This window comes from Bufo gargarizans, chromosome 2, assembly GCF_014858855.1.
Source record: "Bufo gargarizans isolate SCDJY-AF-19 chromosome 2, ASM1485885v1, whole genome shotgun sequence".
Taxonomy (NCBI): Eukaryota; Metazoa; Chordata; class Amphibia; order Anura; family Bufonidae; genus Bufo; species Bufo gargarizans.
The window spans coordinates 724,357,020-724,377,488 of record NC_058081.1 but is presented as its reverse complement, the minus strand read 5'-3'; the positions used below and the strand labels follow the sequence as shown (position 1 = coordinate 724,377,488).

General features: G+C 44.6%; 1 pseudogene; it reads left to right on the top strand.

Annotated features, from left to right (window-relative positions):
• The first annotated feature begins 16,095 nt into the window (after positions 1–16,095).
• On the top strand, positions 16,096–17,002 carry LOC122926375 (annotated as a pseudogene).
• Positions 17,003–20,469: the final 3,467 nt, after the last annotated feature.

Here is a 20,469-nt window from a genome sequence, read left to right as displayed (position 1 = left end):
CCCTACTGTGTGTCCGTACAGTAGTTTGTGGCCACATATGGGGTGTTTCTGCAAACTACAAAATTAGAGGAAATAAATATAGCATTTTGTTTGGCTGTCAACCCTTGCTTTGTAACTGGAAAAAATGGATTAAAATGGAAAATTTGACAAAAAATCTAAATTCTGAAATTTTAGCTCCATTTGCCATTAACTCTTGTGGAACACCTAAAGGGTTAACAACGTTTGTAAAATCAGTTTTGAATACCTTGAGGGGTGTCGTTTCTAGAATGGGGTTTCTATTATGGGTAGTTTCTATTATGTAAGCCTCACAAAGTGACTTCAAACCTGAACTGGTCCCTAAAAATTTGGTTTTGGAAAATTTCTGAAAAATGTCAAGATTTGCTTCTAAACTTCTAAGCTTTGTAACGTCCCCAAAAACTAAAATGGCATTCCCAAAATGATCCAAACATGAAGAAGACATATGAGGAATGTAAAGTAATAACTATTTTCTAGGTATTATTATGTATTACAGAAGTAGAGAAATTGAAACTTGGAAATTTGCTAATTTTTCCCAAATATTTGTAAATTTGGTATTTTTTTATAGATAAAAAAGATTTTTTTTAACTTCATTTTACCAGTGTCATGTAGTACAATATGTGACAAAAAAACACTCTCAGAATAGCCTGAATAAGTCAAAGCGTTTTAAAGTTATCACCACATAAAGTGACACTGGTCAGATTTGTAAAAATCCTTTAGGTGAAAATGAGCCCGGTCCCTAAGGGGTAAAATAAACACCCATTTTGAGCAAGATCCTAAATTTGAGACATATGAGGAGAGCGTCAAATAAGGGACGTGGCCCCGGTCGTGGTGCTGCTGGTGGAGCTCCTATTGCAGGGAGAGGACGTGGTCGATCTGTGCCAGCTACACGCACAAGTGAAACACCTTCCTCAGGCGAAAGTAGGCGACAGAACCTTCAGCGGTATTTGGTTGGGCCTAATGCGGCTCTACGAATGGTGAGGCCACAACAAGTACAGGCGATAGTAGATTGGGTTGCTGACAGTGGATCCAGTTCCTTTACATTGTCTCCCACCCAGTCTCCTGCTGAAAGACCACAGTTGGCACCTGCAACCGATGTCCATCAGTCTTTCACCTCCCCCCCTTGCAAATCAGCCAAGCAGTCTGAGCCCCAAGTCATGCAGCAGTCTCTTCTGCTTTTTGATGTCTCTGCTAGCAGGGTTTTCCAGGGACATCCACCTAGCACTGCCCCAGAAGTGGAAGAGATTGAGTGCACCGATGCCCAACCACTTATTTTTCAAGATGAGTACATGGGAGGACCACCGCAGCACGTCTCGGATGATGACAAAACACAAGTGCCAACTGCTGTGGCTTTCGAAAGTGTGCAGACCGACAAGGAAGTCAGGGGTGAAGACTGGGTGGAAGATGATGTGGAGGACGATGAGGTCCTCAACCCCACATGGAATCAGGGCCGGCGCTACCATAAGGCAGACCAAGCGGCTGCCTTAGTGCGCGCCCTGCACAGGGCGGAAAGATGTATGCCTTTTTTAAATTTTTATAACTTACTTGAATTTGTGCCGCAGTGCCGCCGCCTTGCGCCTGCCCGCCCGGCCTGCGTGTGCACGGCAACACACGGTCACATGGGCTCAGCCTGCCATGGGGGCGCCGCGGCAGTGGGTAGCGCAGGGACTAATAGGCGAGGCTTGAACTGACTGATTGTGTTGTGTCTGACTCACACAGACACACACAGCCGTCAGCCAGATTAGACCACCAGACGCACTGGCAGCAGGAGTCAGGACAGGTAAGGAGTGGACTCAGGACTTGTTAGGGTAGGTCATTTGAAGTTTGAACTGTTCCGAATTGAATAAATGGTATATAATAATTAATATGATCATTTAAAATTATTTCAAAATGATGAAATGAGTGCATAAGCGCTAGGCTAGCGCACACTGACTAGTCTAGCGCCAGAGCAGAGGCACTCAGGCTTAGCACGGCATTCAATGATGTGTTTACCCCCCCCCCCCAATATTAATGATTGTTGTTTTGTAATAACTTTTTTTTTTTTAACCCCTTAGGGACTTAAGGACCCAGGGCGTACCGATACGTCCTAAGTTTAAAAAAAGATTACGGCGGGGGTTAATTGTGACAGGATGCCCGCTGAAATCATTCAGTGGGCATCCTGTCACAATGCCGGGGGGGGTCATGTGAACCCCCCGTATCGGCTATCGTCGCAAACCGCAGGTCAATTCAGACCTGCGGTTTGCAGCAGCGATCGGGCGTGCCATCGGGTCCCCATGCGGCTGTAGGGGGGACCCGTTGGCATGGAAGGCAGCGCGATGTCTAAGGAAGGCATCGCGCTGCCTTTCGGTGACGAGCCTGTGAGATACAGCCCCCTGGAAGCTGTATTAGTAATACACACAGTATTAGGCTGCATGCACACGACCGTATGTGTTTAGCGGTCCGCAAATTGTGGATCCGCAAAAAAAACGGATGACGTTCCGTATGGCATCAGTTTTTTTGCGGATCCGTTTTTTTGGCGGATCCATTGTAATAATGCCTATTCTTTTCCGCAAACTAGAAAAAAATAGGACATGCACTATATTTTTTGCTGAGCAACGTAACGGACATACTGAACACGGTGTGCTGTCCGCGTTTTTTGCGGACCCATTGAAATGAATAGGTCCGCATCCTATCCGCAAAAAAAACTGATCGGACGCGGAAACAAAATACGGTCGTGTGCATGAGGCCTTACTCATACAGCCAATGCATTCCAATACAGAAGTATTGGAATGCATTGTAAAGGATTAGACCCCCAAAAGTTCAAGTCCCAAAGTGGGACAAAAAATAAAAGTGAAAAAAAAGTTTAAAAAATAAAGTTTCCCCCCCCCAAAAATTAAAAGTTTCAAGTAAAAATTAAACTAAAACATCATTTTTCCCAAATAAAGTTAAAAAAATTGGTAAAACATAGGGGGAAAAAAAAAGTATAAATATTAGGTATTAGCGCGTCCGTATCAACCGACTCTATAAACATATCACATAACCTAACCCCTCAGATGAACATCGTAAAAAATAAAAACTGTGCTAAATAAACCATTTTTTTTGTCACATTACATCACAAAATGTACAACAGCAAGCGTTTAAAAAGGCATTTGCCCACCAAAATAGTACCAATCTAACCGTCACCTCATCCCGCAAAAAATAAACCCCTACCTGAGACAATCGCCCAAAAAAAAAAAAAAAAATGGCTCAGAATATGGAAACACTAAAACATCATTTTTTTTGTTTTAAAAAAGCTGTTAATTGTGTAAAACTTACATAAATAAAAAAGTATACATATTTGGTATCGCCGCATCCGTGACAACCTGGTCTATAAAAATATCACATGATCTAACCTGACAGATGAATATTGTAAATAACAAAAAATAAAAACGGTGCCAAAACAGCTATTTCTTGTTATCCTGCATCACAAAAAGTGTAATATAGAGCAACCAAAAATCATATGTACCCTAAACTAGTACCTACAATACTGCCACCCTATCCTGTAGTTTCTAAAATGGGGCCACTTTTTTGGAGTTTCTACTCTAGGGGTGCATCAGGGGGACTTGAAATGGGACATGGTGTCAAAAAAACCAGTCCAGCAAAATCTGCCTTCCAAAAACTGTATGGCATTCCTTTCCTTCTGCGCCCTGCCGTGTGCCCGTACAGCTGTTTAAGACCACATATGGGGTGTTTCTGTAAACTACAGAATCAGAGCCATAAATATTGAGTTTTGTTTGGCTGTTAACCCTTGCTTTGTTACTGGGAAAAATAGATTAAAATGGAAAATTTGCCAAAAAATTTAAATTCTAAAATTTCATCTCCATTTGCCAATAAATCTTGTGGAACACCTAAAGGGTTAACGACGTTTGTAAAATCAGTTTTGAATACCTTGAAAGGTGTAGTTTCTAGAATGGGGTCATTTTTGGGAGGTTTCTGTCACGGATGATCCGCGAGAATATTGAACTGTCCTCCCAATATTATCAATATTACTCTCCCTTATTGATCAGTAGATCTATTAAACAGTATTTATTTCCCTAGGCCCCAGAACCTACAATTTGATTACTCAGAGCGTCTCCTTCTGTGTACCCAGAGAAAAAAATAGTCCTTTTGTTCAAGTCAGTCAATAGATGCCCAGCAGATAACGCAATTACAGCTGGCTTCCTTAGGTTGACAAAAGAGCTTCCCTTTCTGCAGAGATATCACAGCTAGGTTTGAAGACTACACCTGGGGGGAGCCATTTGGTGTCGCTGCCATAAGGGGCTTGTAAGCTAGCTTGATGCAGACAGGCCGGCACCAAGGTTCCCAGATTGACACATGAATCTGAGATATGATTTTTACCTTTTTAAGAGAGACCATGCATCTTACGGACGTAAAAATTACATCATCGTGTCACTCAGAATTCACTGGACATGTACATATGACAAACAGAACTCTAGGAGGTGCCCAGGTAAAGTTATGGTGTTACCCCATCATAGAACCAGGTATAATAGTCATATTTGGTATCCCTGGACTCCATATTTTGTGGGGAATGTGAATCTGTGCTCGTTACTTATGTACAGCGGAGACATCCCGAGATATGGCACATACCATATTTCAGAACTGGCATTCATCTCAGAAATACAGCCTGCCCCAGCAGGCGGACTCTCAATTCCCCGCCTTGATTCTGGGACCCTTTATAACAAAGACCTAGAATCTGCTAAAGGAGTTCTCCACTTTTAACAACACCTGAAGAGGGCCTCAGCCAGAGAACCTGTGGGCTGTAGGCATATTCGGATTATTACACTGGACAAAGGCTTCTTGGACTTTATCCCTGCAACAGACTATTTCACCTACAGACATCTCTTCTGCGGAAAATAAGTATTTTCTTTCTTTTCTCCCTTTTTGTTTATTGGACTATACTTTCCTTGATTATTGTGTTAATAATTACTGTGCATCTTGATAATTTGTATTGTATATAGATATATAATAAATGACCTCCAAGTCATTTCTCTAGCCATATGCCTGTTTTCAAACACTGCAAAAACTTACCCTAGCCTCTCCGAAGAGAAAGCTACTCGGTTCTGTTATCTAAATAGTGGGTTCCTTGCTCCCATAAATTGCAAGGTGGTGGCAATTAAACTACCCTGTGTGTGGTTCCGGTCGCAGTTCGTCACACGCTTACTTGCGGTCAATCGGCGGTCCACTCCCTGCGCTTTCAGTCTATCGACTGTACGGACTCAAGTTAGACTGTCGGTGTGCTGAAACTGGCTGGGAGGCCTGTTTGCGGATTGACCACTAGGGGCGCTGTGATGGTTTCGTGACGCATTGTGGACGCGGTGGTCGCAGTTCGTCACAGTTTATATTATGTAAGCCTCGCAAAGTGACCTCAGACCTGAACTGGTCCCTAAAAATTGGGTTTTTGAAAATTTCTGAAAAACTTCAAGATTTGCTTCTAAATTTCTATGCCTTGTAACATCCCCAAAAAATAAAATATCATTACCAAAATGATCCAAACATGAACTAGACATATGGGGAATGCAAAGTATAACTATTTCTGGAGGTATTACTATGTATTATAGAAGTAGAGAAATTGAAACTTGGAAATTTGCTATTTTTTTTAAAAAAAATTGGTAAATTGGGTATTTTTTTATTAATAAAAATGAACTTTTTTTTACTTCATTTTACCAGTGTCATAAAGTACAATATGTGAGGAAAACAATCTCAGAATGGGCTGGATAGGTCAAAGCGTTTTAAAGTTATCAGCACTTAAAGTGACACTGGTCAGATTTGCAAAAAATGGCCAAGTCTGTAAGGTCCTTAAGGGGTTAAACACATCATTAAATGCCATGCTAAGCCTGAGCGCCTCTGCTCTGGTGCTAGTTTGTGTGACCGTGACATGATGGAGGGAGGGGGAACAATGTAAATGTCTGTACAGTTGTACAGTACTCTGAGTATGTGACATGGGAATGGGGCCAGGCTGCCAGGAAGGGTCGGACGGGGGAAGGGATGATGTGCCATGGGGGGGTAAAATGTGACACAATAGGGGGTAATGATGTGATCATGGATGGGGCCAGGGCTGTCCGGGCGGGGGGGTATAAAGTGCCATGGGGGGGAGAATTGTGACACAATAGCCTATTGTGTCACATTTCTCCCCTTCCCCATGGCACATCATTGTCAATAGGGGGTAATGATGTGATCATGGATGGAGCCAGGGCCGTCCGGGCAGGTGGGGGATGATGTGCCATGGGGGGAACGGGAAGAAATGTGACACAATAGGGGGTGATCATGGATGGGGCCAGGGCCGGGCGGGGGTGAGGGAATATGTGCCATGGGGGGGGCGCCAAAATGTAGCTTCGCTTGTGTTGACAAAAATCCTTGCATCGGCCCTGCATGGAATCAAGGTCATGCGAGTGACCTGTGTAGTTCAAAAGGAAGAGGCGGTGGTCGCACAGAGCCACCAGCACAGCAGAAGAGGGAGCAGGGTGCAAAACAGAGCTGCCGTCCCCTACACAGTACGCCTGCTACTGCCCCCCGCAGCAAGGGACCGAGCACACCAAAGCCAGCTCCAAGGAGTTCTCTGGCGTGGCAGTTCTTCAGACAATGTGCTGACGACAAGACACGAGTGGTTTGCACGTTGTGCAATCAGAGCCTGAAGCGAGGCATAAACGTTCTCAAACTGAGCACAACCTGCATGACCAGGCATCTAAGTGCAAAGCACGAGCTGCAGTGGGGTAGACACCTCAAAAATCAGGAAAGATCTCTGGCTCCTCCTGCTTCCTCTTCTGCTGCAGTCTCGGCCTCTTCATCCACCTCTGGAGTGACAGTGCCACCTGCCACCCCGCAAACAGAGGATCTGCCAGCAACACCACCATCTGGGTCACCAAGCATCTCCACAATGTCCCACGGAAGCGTTCAGCTCTCCATATCCCAAATACTGGAGTGGAAGAGGAAGTACCCCTACCCACCCGTCTACCTACCCACCCTCGATCCCTTGCCCTGAATGCCAGCATTTCAAAATGACTGTCCTTTGAAATGCTGTCATTCCGTCTGGTGGAGACGGAGAGTTTTAAAAGCCTTATAGCGGTGGCTGTCCCACAGTACGTCGTGCCCAGCCGCCACTACTTTTCCAGGCGTGCGAGACCTGTGTTACTTGTTGTGTTGTTTCGAGTACTCCACCAACATGGCCAGTCCCGATAACTCCGTTCTCAGCGTTACTATCCCACTTCTATGCTTCCTTGAAAAAACGCTGCTGGCGATGATGGAAGAGGATGTGGCACATAGGGTTTCCAGCCAGTCATTCACAAGTGGCTCAGAGGGTGGGTTCCTGCACCCACAGACGCCAGGTACACAATTTTCCAGCCAGGGCACAGTTCTGGAGGATGACGAGGTGGAGGATGAGGAGGAGGAGGAGGAGGAGAAGGAGATGGAGGAACCGTGTTCACAGCAGGGTGGCACCCAAACCAGCTCATAGCCATCACTGGTGCATGGCTGGGGGGATACAGAGGACACAGATGATACACCTCCCACAGAGGACAGCTTTTCGTTGCCTCTGGGCAGCCTGGCACACATGAGCGATTACATGCTGCAGTGTCTCCGCAATGACCGCCGAGTTGCCCACATTCTAACTTGTACTGATTACTTTGTGGCCACGCTGCTGGATCCCCGTTACAAGGACAACGTACCGTCCTTAATTACGTCACTGGAGCGTAAGATGCGCGAGTACAAGCGCATGCTGATAGACGTGCTGCTGGTGGCATTCCCACCTGACAGCGGGGGCACAGTGGAAGCACGAGGCGAAAGCAGAGGAGGAGGAAGAGGTCGCCAACACAGCTGGGGCACCGCCAGCACCTCAGAAGGCAGGGTTAGCATGGCCCAAATGTGGAAAAGCTTTGTCAGCATGCCACAACAACCAGCACTACCAGCTGATATGGAACATCTTAGCAGGAGGCAGCATTTCAGCAATATGGTGGAGCAGTATGTGTGCACACGCCTACACGTACTGAATGATGGGTCTGCCCCCTTCAACTTCTGGGTCTCCAAATTGGGCACATGGCCTGAGCTTGTCCTTTATGCCTTGGAGGTGCTGGCCTGCCCTGCAGCCAGTGTATTGTCTGAACGTGTGTTTGCACGGCAGGGGGCGTTATCCCAGACAAGTGCAGCCGCCTGTCCACAGCCAATGTAGACAGGCTCACGTTCATTAAAATGAACCAGGCATGGATCCCACAGGACTTGTCCGCCGTACCTTGTGCAGAATAGACATGTATACCGGCACTAACCAGCCATTGTTATACGACAGCGCAATTGCTCATTGTTGTATTTTGGATATTTCAAATTTCTTTAAAAAAAAATAAAACCAAAAACCTGTATTGGCTACCTCGTCCTCCTCCACCGCCTCCTCAAACTCCTACTCCATATGGACCTCCACCTCATAAATCAAGTTTATTTATTTTTTATTTGTACGTATTTTATTTTATGTCATTTCACTAATTTGTCTGTTACATTTTCGGGTAAAATTCACCACTTTCTGGGTGTGATATACCCCGGCTGTACCTAGTAGACAGGTAACATTTCACTAATTTGTCTGCTACATATTCAGGTGAAATTCACCACTTTTTGTGTGTGATATACCCTGGCTGTACCTAGTAGACAGGTAAAAACATTTCCCTAATTTTTCTGTTACATTTTCAGGAGAAATTCACAAATTTTTGGCTGTGATATACCCCTGCTCTACCTAGTAGACGGGTAACATTTCACTAATTTGTCTGTTACATATTCGGTTGTAATTCACCAATTTTTGGGTGTAATATACCACTGCTATACCTAGTCGACAGTTTAAAAAATGTCATTCATTTGTCTGTTACATATTCTGGTGAAATTCACAGATTTTTGTGTGTGATATACCCCTACTGTACCTAGTAGACAGGTAAAAACATTTCACTAATTTGTCTGTTACATTTTTGGGGGAAATTCAAAAATTTTTGGCTGTGATATACCATTGCTATACCTAGTAGACAGGTAAAAAAAAATCATTCTTTTGTCTGTTACATATTCGGGTGAAATTCACAAATTTTTGGGTGTGATATACCCCTGCTATACCTAGTAGACAGGTTAAAAAAAATCATTAAAGAGGACCTTTCACCGATTACGACACTGTGAACTAAGAATACAGACATGGAGAGCAGCGCCCGGGGATCTCACTGCACTTACTATTATCCCTGGGCGCCGCTCCGTTCTCCCGCTATGCCCTCCGCTATGTATCTCCGGCCACTAAGTTATAGTAGGCGGAGATTTCAGTCACTAAGTTATGGTAGGCGGAGTCTGCCCTTGTTCTGCTCTAGCGCTGGCCAATCGCAGCGCAGAGCTCATAGCCTGGGAGGTTATTTTCTCCCAGGCTGTGAGCTCTGCAATGCGATTGGCCAGCGCTACAGAAGAACAAGGGCAGATTCCGCCTACCATAACTTTGTGACCGGAGATACCAGAGGGCATAGCAGGAGAACGGAGCGGCACCCGGGGATAATAGTAAGTGCAGTGAGATCCCCGGGTGCCGCTCTCCATGTCTGTATGCTTAGTTCACATTGTCATAATTGGTGAAAGGTCCTCTTTAACTACCTCAGGACCGCCGTACGCAGGATTGCGTCCTGGCGGCGGCCCTGCTCTTCTGGGTGGACGCATCGGCGCGTCATCTCGCGAGACTTCCTGTGAACGCGCGCACACAGGCGCGCGCGTTCACAGGATTGGAAGGTAAGCGAGTGGATCTCCAGCCTGGCAGCGGCGATCGTTCGCTGGCAGGCTGGAGATGCGATTTTTTTAACCCCTAACAGGTATATTAGACGCTGTTTTGATAACAGCGTCTAATATACCTGCTACCTGGTCCTCTGGTGGTCCCTTTTGTTTGGATCGACCACCAGAGGACACAGGCAGCTCAGTAAAGTAGCACCAAACACTACACTACACTACACCCCCCCCTGTCACTTATTAACCCCTTATGAACCCCTGATCACCCCATGATCACCCCATATAGACTCCCTGATCACCCCCCTGTCATTGATCACCCCCTGTCATTGATCACCCCCCTGTAAGGCTCCATTCAGACGTCCGTATGATTTTTACGGATCCACTGATACATGGATCGGATCCGCAAAACACATACGGGCGTCTGAATGGAGCCTTACAGGGGGGTGATCAATGACAGGGGGGTGATCATGCATATAGACTTCCTGATCACTTCCCTGTCATTGATCACCCCCCTGTCATTGATCACCCCCCTGTAAGGCTCCATTCAGAGGTCCGTATGATTTTTACGGATCCACTGATACATGGAACGGATCCGCAAAACACATACAGGCGTCTGAATGGAGCCTTACAGGGGGGTGATCAATGACAAGGGGGTGATCACGCATATAGACTTCCTGATCACTTCCCTGTCATTGATCACCCCCCTGTCATTGATCACCCCCCTGTAAGGCTCCATTCAGAGGTCCGTATGATTTTTACGGATCCACGGATACATGGATCGGATCCGCAAAACGCATACGGACGTCTGACTGGAGCCTTACAGGGGGGTGATCAATGACAGGGGGGTGATCACCCATATAGACTCCCTGATCACCCCCTGCCATTGATCACCCCCCTGTCATTGATCACCCCCCTGTAAGGCTCCATTGAGACATCCGTATGATTTTTACGGATCCACTGATACATGGATCGGATCCGCAAAACACATACGGGCGTCTGGATGGAGCCTTACAGGGGGGGTGATCAATGACAAGGGGGTGATCACGCATATAGACTTCCTGATCACTTCCCTGTCATTGATCACCCCCCTGTCATTGATCACCCCCCTGTAAGGCTCCATTCAGAGGTCCGTATGATTTTTACAGATCCACTGATACATGGATCGGATCCGCAAAACACATACGGGCGTCTGAATGGAGCCTTACAGGGGGGTGATCAATGACAGGGGGGTGATCACGCATATAGACTTCCTGATCACTTCCCTGTCATTGATCACCCCCCTGTCATTGATCACCCCCCTGTAAGGCTCCATTCAGAGGTCCGTATTTGTTTTGCGGATCCGATCCATGGATGCGTGGATCCGTAAAACACATACGGACGTCTGAATGGAGCCTTACAGGGGGGTGATCAATGACAGGGGGGTGATCACCCCATATAGACTCCCTGATCATCCCCCTGTCATTGATCACCCCCCCTGTAAGGCTCCATTCAGACTTTTTTTGGCACAAGTTAGTGGAATTTTATTTTTATTTTTTTTTCTTACAAAGTCTCATATTCCACTAACTTGTGTCAAAAAATAAAATCTCACATGAACTCACCATACCCCTCACGGAATCCAAATGCGTAAATTTTTTTTGACATTTATATTTTAGACTTCTTCTCACGCTTTAGGGCCCCTAAAATGCCAGGACAGTATAAATACCCCACATGTGACCCCATTTCGGAAAGAAGACACCCCAAGGTATTTCATGAGGGGCATATTGAGTCCATGAAAGATTGAAATTTTTGTCCCAAGTTAGCGGAAAGGGAGACTTTGTGAGAAAAAAATAAAAAAAAATCAATTTCCGCTAACTTGTGCCAAAAAAAATAATTTCTATGAACTCGCCATGCCCCTCATTGAATACCTAGGGGTGTCTTCTTTCCAAAGTGGGGTCACATGTGGGGTATTTATACTGCCCTGGCTTTTTAGGGGCCGTAAAGCGTGAGAAGAAGTCTGGGATCCAAATGTCAAAAAATGCCCTCCTAAAAGGAATTTGGGCACCTTTGCGCATCTAGGCTGCAAAAAAGTGTCACACATCTGGTATCGCCGTACTCAGGAGAAGTTGGGCAATGTGTTTTGGGGTGTAATTTTACATATACCCATGCTGGGTGAGAGAAATATCTTGGTCAAATGCCAACTTTGTATAAAAAAATTGGAAAAGTTGTCTTTTGCCAAGATATTTCTCTCAACCAGCATGGGTATATGTAAAATGACCCCCCAAAACACATTGCCCAACTTCTCCTGAGTACGGCGATACCAGATGTGTGACACTTTTTTGCAGCCTAGGTGGGCAAAGGGGCACCTTTCGGATTTCACCGGTCATTTTTTACAGATTTTGATTTCAAACTACTTCGCACACATTAGGGCCCCTAAATTGCCAGAGCAGTATAACTACCCCACAAGTGACCCCATTTTGGAAAGAAGACACCCCAAGGTATTCCGTGAGGGGCACGGCGAGTTCCTAGAATTTTTTATTTTTTGTCACAAGTTAGTGGAATATGAGACTTTGTAAGAAAAAAAAAGAAAAAAATTAAAATCATCATATTCCACTAACTTGTGACAAAAAATTCAAAATTCTAGGAACTCTCCATGCCCCTCACGGAATACCTTGGGGTGTCTTCTTTCCAAAATGGGGTCACTTGTGGGGTAGTTATACTGCCCTGGCAATTTAGGGGCCCAAATGTGTGAGAAGTACTTTGCAATCAAAATGTGTAAAAAATGGCCTGCAAAATCCGAAAGGTGCTCTTTGGAATATGTGCCCCTTTGCCCACCTTGGCTGCAAAAAAGTGTCACACATCTGGTATCGCCGTACTCAGGAGAAGTTGGGGAATGTGTTTTGGGGTGTCATTTTACATATACCCATGCTGGGTGAGAAAAATATCTTGGCCAAATGCCAACTTTGTATAAAAAAATGGGAAAAGTTGTCTTTTGCCAAGATATTTCTCTCACCCAGCATGGTTATATGTAAAATGACACCCCAAAACACATTCCCAAACTTCTCCTGAGTATGGCGATACCAGATGTGTGACACTTTTTTGCAGCCTAGGTGGGCAAAGGGACCCACATTCCAAAGTGCACCTTTCGGATTTCACCGGTCATTTTTTACACATTTTGATTGCAAAGTTCTTCTCACACATTTGGGCCCCTAAATTGCCAGGGTAGTATAACTACGCCACAAGTGACCCCATTTTGGAAAGAAGACACCCCAAGGTATTCCGTGAGGGGCATGGCGAGTTCCTAGAATTTTTAATTTTTTGTCGCAAGTTAGTGGAATATGAGACTTTGTAAGGAAAAAATAAATAAATAAAAAAATCATCATTTTCTGCTAACTTGTGACAAAAAATAAAAAGTTCTATGAACTCACTATGCCCATCAGCGAATACCTTAGGGTGTCTACTTTCCGAAATGGGGTCATTTGTGGGGTTTTTCTACTGTTTGGGCATTGTAGAACCTCAGGAATCATGACAGGTGCTCAGAAAGTCAGAGCTGTTTCAAAAAGCGGAAATTCACATTTTTGTACCATAGTGTGTAAACGCTATAACTTTTACCCAAACCATTTTTTTTTTTTTTGCCCAAACATTTTTTTTTTATCAAAGTCATGTAGAACAATAAATTTGGTGAAAAATTTATATATGGATGTCGTTTTTTTTCAAAAATTTTACAGCCGAAAGTGAAAAGTCATTTTTTTGCAAAAAAAATCGTTACATTTTGATTAATAACAAAAAAAGTAAAAATGTCATCAGCAATGAAATACCACCAAATGAAAGCTCTATTAGTGAGAAGAAAAGGAGGTAAAATTCATTTGGGTGGTGAGTTGCATGACCGAGCGATAAACGGTGAAAGTAGTGTAGTGCAGAAGTGTAAAAAGTGGCCTGGTCATGAAGGGGGTTTCAGCTAGCGGGGTTGAAGTGGTTAATTTGTCTGTTACATATTCGGGTGAAATTCACCAATTTTTGGGTGTGATATACCCCTGCTCTACCTAGTAGACAGGTAATATTTCATTAATTTGTCTGTTACATATTCGGGTTAAATTCACAAATTTTTGGCTGTGATGTACCCCTGCTCTACCTAGTAGACAGGTTAATAAATTTCACTAATTTTTCTGTTACATTCTTGGGTGACATTTTACCATTTTTGCCGTGAATAAACCCCTGCTCTGCATAGGTGACAGGGACCGAAATTTTTAAAAATCATCTGTTCCATTGGTGGGTGACATTAACCCATTTCTGGCGATCAAAAAACCCTGCTCTGCATAGGTGACAGGGAATTAAATTTGTAATATTCGTCTTTAATTGGCCCTTTTATTCGATCCTTCTGCTTTAATAACTTGTACCACATTTCAGCTCAATCACATTGCAGCCATTGACCTCCCTTGGATGTGGTCTCTCTTTCTCACGCTCCCTCTCCGGCGTGGAACCCTGATTCGCCGATAACCGTGATCAACATAGTAGGCTCAGAAAAGAACATCGAAAGTTAATAGAGAAGATATCCAAATGGATGGTGGACGTCACAGGAACGTGCGATCAGGCAGAAGTTATCTAGAGTCAACAAAGCGGCAGCAGTGCCTCTCCTGTCTGACGTTTACAAATCCAAAATACCGCACCACCGAGTAGGTAATTTTACCCCCAACAGTCGACACTGACTGACTGCTACTGCTGCTGCCTCCGTGAAACCCTGCACAACTACATCCTGGGCATGTAGGCTGCTGCGAAGCAGGTGGTCTACCCCGGGCACGTTTGGCTCCAGACTTCCCACTTCTGCCACCCTGCAGACTCCCAACCATGCTTCGTCAGCTTCGATATGCTCATCTCTAGTGAACGAGTATATGAGTGCCTCCATTTATGTGGTGATTGTGTGCATGACTGCGTCCATGTATATAGTGAGTGTGTGGATTAGTGCGTCCATGTATGTGGTAAGTGCGAGTATGAAAGTGTCATGTATGTGCCATATAAAGTCCAGATTGATGGAATGCTGCAGTAATGGCTGACCTTATGGTTATTAGTCAATTCTCTTCCCAATGCTCTTCTACCTGATTACTTTGGTGGGGTGGCCAGCTCTAGGAAGGGTTCTGGTTGTTCTTCCCATTTCAGAATTATGGAGGCCACCGTGCTCTTGGGAACTCTCAGTGCAGCAGAAATTTTCTGGCCCCTTCTCCGGCTCTGAGCCTCCGCACAATCCTTTCTCTGAGCTCCACAGGCAGTTCTTTCCTCCTCATGGCTTGGTTTTTGTTCTGATATACATTGTCAGCTGTGAGATTTCATATAGATCTGTGTCAGGGCCGTGTCTTTTCCAATCCTGTCTAAGGACTCATGCACACATGCATCCATGTGACGTCCGTGTTACATCCATTTTTTGTGGATCTATTATAACAATGCATTTCCTTGTCCACAAAACTGACAAGAATAGGACATGTTTTTTTTCTTTTTTGTGGAATGGACTTGTGGTCATAATGCACACCGAGTTATTTCAGTTTTTCTTTGTAGCCTCATTGAAATGAATGGTTCTGCATACGGGCCGCAAAATAAACTGAACGGACATGGACAAAAAACATGTTTGTGTGCATGAGCCCTAATCCAATGAATCCACCACGGGTGACCCCAATTAAGGTGGAGATGGGAGGCCCCAGAGCTAAAAGTCTAATGTTCAGTGTAAAGGGTCTGAATACTTATGTCCAGGCCAAATTTTAGTTTTTCCTTTTAAATAAATTAGCAAACATTTCTAAATCCTGTTTCCCCTTTCTCCTTATACGGTAGGTTACTGAGTGCAGACGGATGGCGGGAAATGTGATTTTTTTTAAAAATTTAATTTTTTCTTAGCACAAAGAGCAACATAACAAAATGTGGAAAAAGTGATAAGGTCTGAAGACTTCCTGGATGCACTGTAAAAAAAAGGTGTCACTAAAAAATACAACTCATCCCTTAAAGGGTGACGCTAGGGAGGCTCGTCCCGTCCCCGCCTGCCATTGGCTGCTCCCCCTGACACTGGATGTTTTCATCTGTTTGCAGGGAGAAGCAGCAGCGGCGGGGACCAGGAGCGGGCACTGGGGTAAGTATATTCCATGTGGGGTGCCCGGCACATGAGGGGACATTTCATTGGAGAACCCCTTTAACAATTCCGCCCTCATATGGCCGTATCAACGGAAACTAAAAAGTTATGGCTCTCTATATGTGGTGACAGAAAACAATAATCCTGAGGATGTTAATGCCAAAATAGTCTTTGTCTTTAAAGGGTTAATATTACACTTTTTCTAACACATTTTCTTTCCTTTCAGATTTATATCATATACTAGAACTGGACCTGCACTGATGATGAATGGGACCATTTGTAACTCCTCTAATAATAACAGCTGTGGAGACTATAATTACAATGACATCTCACCATACGACCCTTATGATTACTCTTTTGTGGTCTTGTGTTTGATTTCTTTACTGGGAACCATAGGAAATGGTCTGGTCATCTGGTTCTGCCTCTTCAGGATGGAGAAGACCGTCAATGTGATCTGGTTCCTCAACCTGTCGATAGCTGATTTTATATTTGCACTGTTTTTTGCTTTCTATATTGTATACTTACTATTTCTGCATGACTGGGCCATTTAGTGGTGACACGATCTTCGAGCTTGTTTGCTATGTCAATATGGACGTCAGTGTCTTCCAGCTCGCAGTCATCAGTGTAGACCGCTGTATCTGTGTCGTATTTCCGGTTTGGTGCCGCAATCACCGGACCAGAAGATTGGCTCTGATTGTTGTCCTGATGATTTGGATTTTTTCTATTTCTTCACAAATAATTAATTTATTTGTATTGGATGACAAGAATACCTGGAAACCTATTGTAGGATTTCTCTTATTCTTCCTTTTTCCATTCATTGTTATCGTCTCATCTTACACAATCCTTATCTTGCGCATCAAAGATAAAAGCATCATCAAATCTTCCAAGCCTTTTAAGATCATCGTAGCCGTGGTCATCGCTTTCTTCATTTGTTGGTTCCCTTATTATTTGATTGCCCTTTTACACATAATTCCACATATAAACATCGATGTCTATATAACTGAAATTAAGATTAGTTTATGTCTGATGGTTATTAATTGTTGCATTAACCCCTTTCTTTACGTCTTCATTGGTCAGGATTTCAAACAAAAATGTTGTGGCTCTTTCCAGGCTGTATTTGAGAAGGCCTTCAGAGAAGACATGGGCCAGATGAATTTCAGGGAGAATTAACAGTGCAGCTTCTCTGGACTTCTGCTGATACCGACCAATACAAGTGTTATAGGACCATGTAAATGAGGTGTCTCATCAAGATGCATCCTGTCCTTATGGCATATAGATATCATAGATTGGGGGCCCATGGTTATGTGAGATCAACTCCCACATTGACTTACTCTTATTAGATGACCACCCTTTCCATTGCATCGATGTAATACTATAGTCCTCTAGTTGCTGCTGCAGGGGAAATATATGACCAGTTGAACCAGATCCCCGGAGATCAGCTGATTGCCAGGTTCCATTTTTGCTCTCAGATAAATGGTTACTTATGTTAGACAATCCCTTTAAAAGTACTGTGAAGCCTCTCCAAAAGACCCTCTCTATGAGACAACCACCCTCCATCTGGAATATATATTTTTGTCTTCTGTGTCAATTGGCTTTTCTTTGAGAGAATCACCACTCTAGAAGACCATCTTCACTGAAATGTTGGGTTTTTGTCCCAAAAGGGTTTCTGAATTCTTTTTCTCGCTGTAGACTGTAGTCACACTTGTGGTGGTGGCTCTATTTGTTTAATGCCCATCAAATGTTATGGCAGGAATAGTCGTGCATATCGTCAAAATGATGGAAATCGCAACTGATCCACAGATGGACCGCATTATAATTCTATATTGTGTCGGGAGATGGTGACATTTCTCTATCTGGTTTCTTTAATGACTTTGTGAACATAGATTATTTTTTCTTTTCATGACGACTGAACACAGAACTTCTTGAAACGCTCTTGTCACAATTGTACAGCATTAAAGGGGTATTCTGGTTGTTACGAGTTATCCCCCCATCCACAGGATAGGAGATAATTATTATATCGGTGGGGGTCCTACTGCTTGATCATGAGAACTGTATCCCTTGTACCCCTTGCAACCCCCTGAATAGAACAGAGTGGCCGGTCGTACATGCTCATGGCCGCTCCATACATTTCTAAGGGAGTTCCAAAGATAGCCGAGTGCTTCGCTATTTCTGGAACTTCCATAGAAATGTATGGAGCAGCCATGCGCACATGCGACCGGGCACTCTGTTCTTTTCAGGGGGCCTGCAGGGGTACGAGGCCCCATTCTCATGATCGGTGGGGGTCCTAGTGGTAGGACTTCTACTGATCTAATAGTTATACACTATCCTACGGATAAAGGATAACTTGTAACAATCGGAATACCCCTTTAATGACACATAAACCGAGCTAAGAACACCGCTGTGTAACATACAGACTGATATCACATTTCTCTGAATCTTCTCAATGTGTTATTTGTATTGTTTGAGTTATTTTCCTCATCGCACCTCTTGTGGTGTGATCTGTGTATGATATACATTCTCTGGATTTGTCTCATTGTAAACTGTCTCTCTGATAAAATACTAATTACATTGCAGTGCTGGTGTTCTGAAGGTGTCTCCTAAATGAGATTTATAAAAGTTGTTTGAGAATGGAAAAAAGTCTATGTTTTCTTTTCTTTTTTAGAAACTAGCTTCACCCTTGTCTATCGGCTGTGTCTGGTATTGCGAGTCATCCCCAATCACTTGATTGCGCCTATTTCTCAGATAGGCCCTTTAAAGATTGTTCCATCTGGGCAAATGTTCTTAGAATAAAGCCTCCCCAGGCCTGGTTTCTCTAACTCCCCGCAATCAGCCGTCATCATCAGTGGAAGCTCTCTACCACTACTCACATTTGCTGCTTCTACCCCCATATCATAAATGGTGCTGCTGAATCCTCCAAAACATGAGCTCCTCCTTACTAAACCCTTTGGAATCTAGAATAACTACCAGGACTGCTGGTGGGTGTGGGAGAGAGGACCTGACAAATGTTTAGGGCCGGAATCTCTAAAAGGGCCAAGAGACAATTAACTTTTGACCTGGTTCCCCTGTAGTTGGAGAACTTTTCTGACCGTCACTACGACTCGGTGTAGCTAGGCTTTTCTGCACCTGGGACAAGGATTCAAATTAGCAAATGTTTTTACACTTCTCTAACTCCGCCCAATGTATAACTGTACTCACCCAGTCCCGACTAATAAGATCTATCATAGGGGACACGGTAAGACCAATAAACATAAAGACCCAACTGGTAAACAGAAGATCAACTGGTCCTACCTCATCCAGGGTGTCGCCGTCATCGGCATGATGTCTGCTGGGTCCAGTAACAAGGTCCCTGTGGTGATAAGAGCAAAAAGAATAATCACATAAGGAAGAGATGGTGACTGTACCTGGTAAATCCCCGCAGGGGGCGCTGTGCTGGCCTGTAAGACTGAGCCATCCCAATGTATAGCAAGGTACTCAAGGGCATTTTCTATTAGTGCTACCACACAGTACTAATACCCACATTGTGCCTCCTTTACAGCATAAATGCCCACAATGTGCCCCCTCACAGTAGGTATGCCCACCTCTTTGCCCATCACAGTAGATATGCCCACTTTTGTGCCCCCTCACAGTATTTATGCCCACCTCTGTGCCCATCACAGTAGATATGCCCATCGTTGTGTCCCTCACAGTAGGTATGCCCACTTGTGTGCCACCTCACAGTAGTTATGGCCAGATATGTGTCCCCTCACAGAGTTATGTCCTCCGTGTGGCCCCTTTTGGCCTCCAGTGCCCTCTCCAGCCACATGAAAGTAAAAAACAACCGACAAATACTTACCTGCTTCCCTGACCTGACAACGCGGTCCCACACACATCGCGCTGCTGTCTGTGCAGGAGGATGATTCCCGGCTTTTAGCGCTTCTCCCACAGCCTGCAGTATGATGTGCGGCCTGAGGGGGAAGCATCTGAGACCAGCGAAACAGTGAAGCAGGGAGCCTAACTATGCAAACAAACTGCCTGCCAGAGAAAGGAACTGAAGGGTGGGTGTGCCCCTCAGCCTGTGCGCCTGGTGCACGTGCCCCCTCTGCCCCCCTTGCTACGGCCCTGAGAAGTTGAACACAGTTCCCACATTGCTAACTGCAGACAGCTGGCTCAGCTAGGCCTGATCTTTGAACGATGTGACCTGTGCAACTTCATAAAGGGGATGTGGACCCTGCGAGGTCTCTGCTCCTGTGACTGTATAGAAGTCCTGTGCGATCTCTTCCACAGTGTAGGGAGCAGAGATCACTAATGCCATCACTCATCCCCATACAGATGCGTTTCTTCCTGACAATCTCCTGCTCGTTAGTGGAGGAGACACATTTACATACAGCAATCTCCTCTATAGTATGGGGAGCAGTGATCACTAATATAGAGGTGAGCGGACACCTGGATGTTCGGGTTCGACAGCTTCAGCCGAACTTCGCAAAAAAGTTTGAGTTTGGGACCCGAACTTGACCCCGAACCCCATTGAAGTCAATGGGGACCTGAACTTTTGAGCACTAAAATGGCTCTAAAAAAGTCATGGAAAGGGCTAGAGGGCTACAAATGGCAGCAAAATGTGGTTAAGAGCATGGCAAGTGCTCTGCAAACAAATGTGGATA